Below are 11,516 nucleotides of genomic sequence, written 5' to 3'. Positions count from 1 at the left end.
TCAGGCATTTACCAAAACATATTCAAGCTATAATTATATAATGGATCTGGGCTGAAAGTGTATTATTATTATTATTATAATACAGTATTTATAAAGCGCCAATAGTTCGCTCAGCGCTGTACATTACAGAGGGGGACAGAACATGTGACAGAACAATACCAATACAATACAAAACATGAGGGGATTGAGGGCCCTGCTCTTTTGAGCTTACAATCTAGGAGAAAGTGTACACTTTCAAATTTACTTTGAGGGTATTTACATCCAAATTGGAGGAAGGGTTTAGGAATTACGGCTCTTAAGAGCAGCCATCTCCCCTTTTTCAAGGGACCAAAAGTAATTGGACAATTGAATCAAAAGCTGTTTTATGGCCAGGTGTGGGCTACTCCTTCGTTATTTCTTCATCAATTAAGCAGGTAAAAGGTCTGGAGTTGATTCTAAGTGTGGTATTTGCAGTTGGAAGCTATTGCTGTGACCCTACATAATGCGTTCAAAAGAGCTGTCCATGCAAGTGAAATAGGCCATTGTAAGGCTTCAAAAATTAAACAAATCCATCAGAGAGATAGCAACAACATTAGGTGTGGCCAAATCAACAGTTTGGTACATTCTGAGAAAAAAAAAACTCACTGGCGAGCTCAGAAACATAAAAAGGCATGGATGTTTACAGAAGACAACAGTGGTGGATGATCGCAGGATCCTCTCTATGCTAAAGAAAAACCCATTCACAACATCCAGACAAGTGAAGGACACTCTCCAGGAGGTGGGTGTATCATTTTCAAAGTCTACAATCAAGAGAAGACTTCACGAGAGCAAATAGAGAGGGTTCACGACAAGGTGCAAACCATTTTTTCACAGAAAGTGGTATGTAGTCCACATGTAGTGGTGAAGAAACCATTTCAAGTAGTGCGCTGCTTTATGCATCTATCCTTCCATCCTGGTAAAAAATGGGGCATATTTTTATTCAAGAGCCCTAGGAAACAGCTGGTAATAATCACAGATGAATGGCCCCAACCACTTGTGCCGGCATAGGAATGTACTGCATCATTTACATGACATTTACGTTTTGTTTCATATAGGCCTAGAGGCATGCCTTCTTTTTGACGCATACTGTGCTTGCTATATTGCATACATGTGACATTTATATCTATGGTATAATTTTTTGAAACTCCCTGTTTGGGATATGACCATTCTGGTAGTAGCATAGTCTACACATTCATCAATACGTGTTATGGTATACCTATGGTATAATTTTTTGTATACACCTCCTTGGGAAGTGTTCACCTTTGCGCCAGTGCCACAGGGACCTTAGACTCTTGTAGTCATTGTCCCTTTTGCACAGATATTTAGACCGGTACTGGTGTCATTTTATATGGTTTTAGGTCTGTGTGTATTATCTCATACTGAGGTGATGGTAAACCAGGGCGATTGCCCATATGTCAAATTTGTATGTGTAATAAAGCATAATTTTTGGAAATTTTTCTGAGTATCACATTCTGTTCATAATGTAGCCGCTTTCTTTGTGAATTTCTTTTCACAACCCCTCTCTTTTTTTGTATGCCTTTTTTGGCTACTGAATGGAGACCATTTACTGGGTGATACGGTAATTTATTGTATGACCTCTTAATAACTATCTTTTGCAAACCATTCATAAGCCTGAAGAATAGAAAAGCCAGATTAGACTTTGCCAAAAAAACATCTAAAAAAGCCAGACCAGTTCTGGATAAACTTTCTTTGGATGGATGAAACTAAGATTAATCTGTACCAGAATGACGGGAAGAAAAAAGTGTGGAGAAGGCTTGGAACAGCTCATGATCCAAAGCACACAACATCATCTGTAAAACATGGTGGAGGCAGTGTGATGGCATGGGCATGCATGGCTTTCACTGGCATTGGGTCATTGGTGTTTATTGATGATGTGACAGAAGCAGCCGGATGAATTCTGCAGTGTTTAGAGATGTACTGTCAGCCCACTGTACTGTGCAGATGGACAATGATCCAAAACACACTGCAAAAGCAACCCAGGAGCTTTTGAAGGAAAAGAAGTGGAATATTCTGCAATGGCTAAGTCAGTCGCTTGAACTCAACCCAATTGAGCATGCATTTCACTTGCTGAAGGCAACACTAAAGGCAAAAGGCCCACAAACAAAGAAAAAATGAAGACTGCTGCAGTTAGAGCCTGGCAAAGCATCAGAAAGGAGGAAACCCAGTCTTTGGTAATGTCCATGGGTTCCAGACTTCAGGCAGTCTTTGCCAGTAAAGGATTCTCACCAAAATATTAAAAATGAACATTTTATTGATGATTATATTAATTTGTCCAATTACTTTTGGTCCCTTGAAAAAGGGGGAATGGCTACTCTTGAGAGCTGTAATTCTTAAACCCTTCCTCCAATTTGGATGTAGATACCCTCAAATTAAACCTGAGTGTGTGCACTTTCAGCCCAGATCCATTATATAACTATAGCTTGAATATGTTTTGGTAAATACCTGAAAAAATCTAAAATTGTGCCTGTGTCCAAATATATATGGACCTAACTGTATATATCTTTTAGTCTTTTCATGTGGTTGAATACATGAAGAAACTCTTTTGTTGATCTAAAAATAATCAAAATGCATCATCGTGTTAGATATACTACTTTCCAGACTGGATGGGTCACATTGTTAGTTGTCTTGTAGCCAAGGCAGATAAAGCTGGTACTGTGCCCCCCCTCCCCTCATTACACTCCACAAGGGAGAAAAATAGTGAAAGTAATGAAAGTCCCATTATATTTCATGTGCATTAGTTTCTACAACTGGTTTTACGTTAGAGAAAAAAAATTGACAATGACTCGTGTATAAAATGTGTTAACGAGCAGTTATGCATATTCAAGGTGCCATTTTTCTATTGGGGAAGAAAGGGGGGGGGGCTTTGATGGCTAACTTGGTTGCTACACTAACTTTCCTTTTGGGTATTTCCAACATTTTCTTTAGCGGGTGGCTTGCATAGTCCACTTCAATGTACACAACAGCTCCAGCCTGTTAAAGGTCAAGGTGGGTACAGAGTTTAAGTCCCTCCATGGTGTTTACACCAGTCCAGGACCCTGTTTATGGGTAGATCAAACACTCTCACACTCCCCTCATTATGGGTTAGCTAATCTTGGGTTAAGTTCTAAAGAACTCCTACATCACCAGAAACAAGAAAATTCAAAACCAGCTGTTCCACTATTAATTGCAGCTTGAATTCAATAGGTAGCAAGCACTGAGACCATGGAAGGATCAAACAAAGTCCATGTACATTATGTCAAACCACGTTCCATGCTTAGTATACTTGTACAAACCCACTTGCAGGAATCATATAGAGTTTACATGATCCCTGGTGCATGGTGGTACCATACCTAGCTGCTGCAGTGGATGGCTCAAAACTCCGTGTCCTGCAGTTCAGGGTTATGCTATGCATTTGTGTCCCCAGATGGAAGTTAGAGGACTCTGGACCTTAGATGGCATTCAGATGCTTTGTATATAATCAGCCACACAAACTTTTCTAATCTTTGAATAGACATCTGCTCTTGTGTACCACAAGTATGCACATATATTTAGTAAGCTGGAAGGGATATGCAGTCATTAGTTGGGTAAATCCAGTGCAGCTAGTTGGCTTTCCCTTAGCAGTGACTGGCTGCAGACTAGTGGCCATAATAATGCCATGGCTGTCAATGCGCTTTCCAAGTACCCAAAGGCATATCTGTCAGCCAGCAAGGTCCTAAACATGTAAACTTTGCTTCACTGGGTGTAAGAAATCATTAAATGGACCCGGTCCAGTAATAGCGGCTGCCAACGTATTTTTGAGATTACTAGTTCCTTGTCTGCAGCATTGAAACTTTTTGACTGGAACTTCTGACCCAGGAGAAGTATAGAGGTAAGGAATTGTGACATTATTCTGGAACTTGTTTAGGGCCCATTCACACTACTAGGTATATGTGTTGGTGCAATGTGGTGCCATTTATTCTGAATGAGACCTCGGCTCACCTGTGCTGCAGCATACCACAACCTGCAGTAACAATAAGAGGTAAGTTACACTGCAGTGCTGAAAAAAAGTGTGCTGCGTAGGCTTTCAGACACACAGGAAAGAACTACAGAGCACAGAAAACACATGAATCATGTTTGTTTTAAAGCTGAACTCCAAGATGTGGGTAATCTCTCCCTTGCAGTAGGGCTGTGCTTGCACTGCAAGGGTTAATGCTCATTTATGTCTAGGAGACTTGGAAAACCTGATCAACCACTCCAATAGGCCCCTGTGCTGTTAGACCAATCGCAGCAGTCTTCTCCCCTGCACTCCAGCGGTCTTCTCCCCTGCACTCCAGCGGTCTAAGGTCCACTGATGTCAAGAAAGATGCGGGACCCATAGCCCTGCATTGGATGCTGAGGGACAGTTCACCATCAAAGCATGGAGGAGCAGTATCTGCCAGGAGAGTTTAGGATTGTGTAAGCAAAAGTACTTTTCTTAACTCCTATACAGAAAAGAGTATTTAACCCTTGCAGCTGGGACACAGACCTGTTGCAAGGGAGGGTTTTTACTTTTCCCAGAGTTGGGCATTAAAAATAAAAATGCATAAATAAAATTCAAACTATGTCCTAAAGGCCTAGTTCACAGTGGCATTAAAAGCAGGCATGTGAGGGGTGTTTTTAACCATTTGTCACCTGCCCTATGGCCGAATGGCGGGCAGCAAATGTCATCAGCGTTCCGAGTGGACGCCATATAGTGTCCTCCCGCACATGCGCAGATTGCGCTCCTGCAGAGCGGCACGATCTGTCACCGGCCGTGTACCTCGGACTGGCTGATGACAGATCTGAGTATCGGCCCTGTTGCCGGTACCATGTGACCTGCTGTGACCAATCACAGCAGGTCACATGACAGTTGTATACAATGGATGGCTTCATTCATGCCATCCATTGTATACTAGTGTCTAGCTGTGAATGGTCACAGCTAATCACATGCACATGTCATGTGATTAGCTGTGACCATTCACAGCTAGACACTAGTATACAATGGATGGCAAGAATGAAGCCATCCATTGTATACAACTGTCATGTGACCTGCTGTGATGCACATGTCATGTGATTAGCTGTGGCCAAATCACAGCTAAGCACAAAAAAAAAAAAAACCCTGAATGAATCGACGTCATTCAGGTAAAGGCTTGCTTATAGCAAAGTAATTCTTTGCTGTAAGCAAATTGTGTAAAAAAAAAAAAAAAATCTGATCACTTCCCCGAAGTAGTACAATGTTACTATGGTAACATTGTACTACTTTGGTCATAGTGAAATATGAAAAAAAATCTTAAAAAAAAAAGAAAAAAATGTAGTAAAAAATAATAATAAAAAAAAAATATCTATACATTTTTTTTTCATACTGTCACCAGTCAGTGTCCCTGATCACCGCCATGCCAGTTATATGATGATGCTGTACTGCACTGGTGACAATATGTAAAAAAAAAAGTGAAACTAATTTTTTAAATTTTTTCATTTTGCGAAAAATTATGACAAAAAAAATACAACTTCAAAAAACTCACCATGCCTCTTATGAAGTACGTCAGACTGTCTACTCTGCAAAAAGGGGTCATTTGGGGATATCTGTATTATTCTGACATTCTTGGACCTCAAGAAATTAGATTGGCTGTCAGTACTTCAGGATTGATCAATATTCAGATCTATACCATAGTTTGTGAACTCTATAACTTTCCTACAAACTAAATAATACATCCTAATTTGGGTTATTTTCACCAAAGACATGTAGCAGAATACATCTCGGCCTAAATTTATGAAGAACAATTATTTATTTGCAAACTTTTATAACAGAAACAAAAACCTTTTTTTTTTCAAAATTTTTGGTCTTTTTTTGTTAATTTAGCAAAAAATAAAAACCTCAGCTATGATTAAATACCACCAAAAGAAAGCTCTAGTTGTTTGGGTACAATGTTGTATAACCGCGCAATTGCCATTCAAAGTGTGAGAGCGCTGAAACCTGAAAACTGGCCTGGGCAGGAGGTGTAAAATTGCACGGTATTGAATTGGTTAATGCTCCTCAAATGCCTGTGCAAATGATACCATGGACAGCACACAGTGCTGTTTACATTATCAAAACATGAAGTGTTAGCGTTGCATTGCTTCAAAATTGAAGCCTCATGTTGATTCTGGAGGAGTTAGAAGCCTTTCAACGCCTACCTATCAAGTCTCTGGAAACACACTGGCAGGCGTTTGCGGCGCGTGAATAACATTACAGTTTATTATAGGTATTTGTGGTGAAGTTTTAACACTTATAAAATGCATCAAAACTGCGCATAGGGCATTTGGGAAGCATTTTTTAACACTTGCAAAATGCCAGTTTAATTCCCATACTAAAGCTCATTAACTCCTGTCTAATGCCCATACTAATGCTTTGGGAGTGTTTGTTAAAGGATAAGTTCACTTTTTTGAACAAAATTTTAAATGCACATTTTTTTGCAGTTAAATAAAAATGCATTAATTATGTCCAAAGGAGCCTGGAAAGCATTGCAGCAGCAATCAGGTCTGTGTCTCAGCTGCAAGGGTCTGCATCCCTTTTAGATTAGATTTCTCATTGGGAGTATCTCACCAAAAATGACATTTTTTGTTGCAGGGGACACAAAAATCTAACTTGCATCTTCGTGCAGACTTCAGGGTAAATCAGTGCGACAATCACACAAGCATTACATGTTCAGGGGGGTGTTGTGTACACCATGTCTGTACAGAAAGCTCCAGGTAGCCATATTGCGTACTATTTTATGGAAAATTACAGAGCTGCAGATTAAAAAAAACAGGTCATTTTTAATAACATTCAATAACAATATGACTTGAGTCACAATTATATACATTATATCTTTTTCACACAAAAGTGGAGTTACCCTTTAAGGCAAAAAACCTTTTCCTTTAGAACCACTTTAACTCTCAAGTGTCTACCAAAACCCTGAACCATCCGTTTTAGGTGGGCTGACCAGCTTTGGTTTCTAACACTACAGTCCATCCATCTAAAATTCTTCACAAATCTATGTCAGAAGCAAAATAGAAAAGCTTGTATTCACAAGTCCTTCTATTCCTATTATAATCTTTGGCAGAGCATGTGGGGGGGGGAGGGATCATTCTGGCAGATGGACGAAAGATTTGACTATTGCTTATAGTCTGCTGGTTTACGGATGATGTTTGATTAAAAGATGAAAATCTGCTCCACTTTTGGACATGACATTATTTGCAAAGGAAGCGGGTAGCTGAAATGGGGGACAATTAAAAATGTGCTTAAAGTATTACTAAGCCTATGTACACAGAAATTGGAAATGCAATTATTTTAGTAAATATAAACTGCTAAATACCTTTTCTCATCAGCAGTTAGAGCAGTCTTGTGACTTGTATCAGTGTCCAGCAGAGCACTGGTTAAAGCTTGCAGGAGGAGTTTTCATTCTTCTCTGATTGTCCAATGAGGCTGTAGGATCCCTGACCCTCTGCCTGGACAGTGGTGATTGGCTCTGTGCTGATCACATGCACTCTCTCAAGACAAAAAATTATCTAGAAATACACACCAAACTGAGCATGTGCAGCTTGCCCCCAAGGCTCTGTTCTATCAGCAGATGGATTGGGGACAGTAGAAGACATGATCAAATTTATTTTTTATACAATGTAGAGGATTAATTCCTTAGTTTCCACAGTGAGCAGAACAAGCATGCATTTACTGACGGATTTTACTGTTGTGGGTTTAACACTTTATTGCACTTTATTGCCTATTTATGGTTGTATATATTTACAAATGGACACGTGGGACAGCACTTCTGAATATAGTGTGTGAATGTTGAGGTTAGCACAATACAGTCATGGCCAAACATATTGGCAAACCTGCATTTCTGTCAGATAATGCACCACTTCACCCAGAACAATGTTGCAATTACAAATGTTTAAGTATTCCCATGTTTATTTCCTTTGTTTTTATTGGTACAAAAAAGTGGAGAAACAAAAAGCCAAATCTGCCACATTCCACTCAAAACCCCAAAAAAGAACGTGTGACAAAAAAAAAAACTACACCAAGAACGCAATGCAGGTGTGTTTTTGATGCGTTTTCCATTGATTTCATTGGGAAGATGCATTTTGTTTACAACACCAAACCTACACCAAAAATGCAGCAAGCAGGACTATTAAAAATGCACTGAACCCAAAACAGATCAGTGTGAACAGTTCCATAGGAATACGTGGTCACGCGCTGTTCTTCTGCTTTTTTTTAACGTAAAAGCGAAAGAAAAACGGATCAGTATGAAAGCAGCATGAGGCAGTCAGAAGGAGATCAACTGCAAATCGCCTGTCAATTCTGAATGATGACAAACGCCATCAATACAAATTACTATTGTAGCACTACCCCCTTAGGAGTCGCTAGAAGATTTGGGCCCCCCCCGTACAGCCAGTCATCACACATCTTCACAAAAGCTTGCATCCAGAGTCAGAAATCAGTCCGTGAGCTTTGGTTTTGTTGTTTTATTTGGGGAATTTGAACTGGGATAGGGTTAGGGGTGTACAGGATGTCCAAGGGTACTGATGAACTGAGGACAACTTCCTGGAACTATTTACAAGCCTTCTCTGCAGCACAGACTTTGTTGGAGAGCTAGCCAGCATCTCCTTAGTGTACCACCCCAGACCCTAGATGAACTTCTCCTCTTCACCCAGCAGTATGGAGGTATCTCTGAACAGGGGATCCGGTTCCTGACACTTCAGGAAATGAACTTTTACTTGTAGCTGGCAAATCTGGTTTCCCACCAGAGTGCTCGTTCCCCCATCCGCCCAGGGGGTGTAGTTCTACTCACTCAGGTCCTCTCCTGTACCATTTGCGGAATGGCTGCTCAACTGGGCCTCTCCTTCCCTGCCATATTGTATAAAAATGCTGTTTGATCCTGACTTCTCTGATCCTCCCCTTTTTCCAGTGTCTGCCTTTTTATCTCCTGATAAGATATATCGTGTGGTGACACTGCACATGCTCAATTTGGTGTGTATTGCTAGAGAGGATTTTTTTCCTTGAGTGAGTGCATGTGATCAGCACTGTTCAGACAGAGGTCAGGAGTTCTACATCTTCCTAGAGAAAACTCCTACAAGCTTTAACCAGTGCTCAGCTGGACACTGATAGAAGTTACAAGACTGCTGTAACTGCTGATGAGAAAAGGTATTTAGCAGTTCATATTTACTAAAATAATTACATTTCCATGTTGTGTGTACTGTGGGAGACCAGATATAGTGAATGCAGGGTCCTGGGTTTAGTATCACTTTTAAAGTCCAAAAAAAGTGAAGAAATTATAAATCTCCCATGCCATGTCAGTGAATCAGATCCAACAACCGCCACCAGAAAGGATAGCCAAGCTCCTTACCCTATTTTATGACCTCTGTAACAAAGGAGGGCTACACAGTGCTTGTGGGTGTACAACCATTCCATGATCTTTTTGGATCACCTCAGCCAGTTCACTGGGATCACATGGACATCTCTCGGAACTTGCATGGATGGCTTTCAGGGTGTAGACAAAAGTCCCATAGATGGCTCCTAGGGATGCCTGAGGTTTACTCTGGACTACTCTCTCAGGCCACCACACTGCCTCCAATACAGGCCACACAATGAAAACGAAGCACACTGCACATAGTGAAACCTCATTCAAAATGCTCTTTATTGCTAGTATGTGCGTTCTTTCAAAACAAAGTTCATGTATAATGCTGGTGAACAACAACAAATACTTGCAATCAGTAAAATGGCGTTTTTGAAACCATGACCAATGCACATGTGCAGGAACATAAAGAGGCCAGATAACGTGCCATGCAGTAACGTCATTATGTTCCCGCACATGCGCATTGGTTATGGCTTCCGATAACGCCATTTTACTGATTGCAAGTAGAAAGTGTTTCTTGGGAAGCCAGTTATAAGAGGGTGATACTGCAGTCATGCCTTTGAGAAGGGGCAGGGATGTAAACTACTGCGGGGAAAACTCACCACCAAAGTCCATGAGAAGTATGAGCAGCAGGTGGGTGACTTGATCTACTAGTTCTCACTCAAGTCTGAAGTATGGTTTGGGTTGATTTGGGTCCTCAACAGTTTTAAAGTGGTTCTAAAGGCTCAAGGTCTTTTATAGGTAAGAAATCTTCTGAGTGCAGCGCCCCCCAGCCCCCCTAACACATACCTAAGCCCCCTCCAATCCAGCCACACTCTCAACAGCCTTCGTTATCTGGGGACTTTTCCTCTTCATTGGCTGAGCCTATTGGCTCCCACTGCAGTCACAGCCAGTGAGTCAAGGAGAAGATGGGGGGGGGGGGGATGAGCATGCAGCGGTGCCCTCAGGGTGAAACGGCTTTCCCTGGAGGCACCGTTTGAGAGGGAGGAGCCAGCAGCAGGGACCCGAAAAGAAGAGGATCTGCAAAAGCACTGCACAGAGCAGGTAAGTATAGACATATTTGTTATGTAACCACTTGCCCTCCTGAGGATTTTACCCCCCTTCCTGACCAGGCCATTTTTTGCATTATGGCGCTGCGTTATTTTAACGGACAATTGCGCGATCATGCAATGCTGCACCTAAATTAAGTTTGCTTCTTTTTTTTTCCCCATGAATTGAGCTTTCTTTCGATGGTATTTGATCAGCTGTGTGGTTTTTATTTTTAGCTATATAAAAAATAAAGACCAACAATTTTGAGAAAAAAACCAAAAAACTTTATTTTTGACTTTTTGCTTTTAAACATGTCCAGTAAAAAAAATTAAAAAAATCAAATTTCATCATAAATATAGGCCAAAATGTATTCTGCTGCATGTCTTTGCTAAAAGAAAAAAATCAGAATAACAAAAAGGTAGGAATCTGCAACAATGTTTGTTAAAATCCCTTCAATGTATATAGAGCACACAAAGGGGTATGTTTTTTTTTCTCAACAAAAGTGGAGTTACTCTTTAATGCATTCTCTGCAATAAAGTGTAAAAAAAAAAAAATAAATAATAAGTTCAAAAGCTGCTCCCTTTTAACCACTTGCCCTACAGAGGATTTTGCCCCCTTCCTGACCAGACAAATGTTTGCGATACAGCGCTGCGTTACTTTAACTGACAATTGCAGGGTCATAAATGAAGCTTCCCATATTTTTCGCTCCATAAAACGCACCTGACCATAAGACGCGCCTAGGTTTTAGAGGAGAAAAACAAGAAAAAAAATATTCTGAGCCAATGGACTGCAGACACAGTGCAGGGCGTGACCAGAGTCTGCGGACACAATACAGGAGATGACCAGAGACTGCGGACACATTTACAGGAGATGACCAGAGACTGCGGACATAGTACAGGAGATGACCAGAGACTGCGGACACAGTACAGGGAATGACCAGAGACTGCGGACATAGTACAGGAGATGACCAGAGACTGCGGACATAGTACAGGAGATGACCAGAGACTGCGGACACAGTACAGGAGATGACCAGAGACTGCAGACACAGTACAGGAGATGACCAGAGACTGCGGACACAGTACAGGGGATGATCAAAGACTG

The sequence above is a fragment of the Staurois parvus genome, unplaced genomic scaffold (assembly GCF_062004578.1).
Source record: "Staurois parvus isolate SC_StPar_1 unplaced genomic scaffold, SC_StPar_1.0 ptg000978l, whole genome shotgun sequence".
NCBI lineage: Eukaryota > Metazoa > Chordata > Amphibia > Anura > Ranidae > Staurois > Staurois parvus.
The sequence above is the reverse complement of the archived record's forward strand: the minus strand, read 5'-3'. Positions refer to the sequence as shown.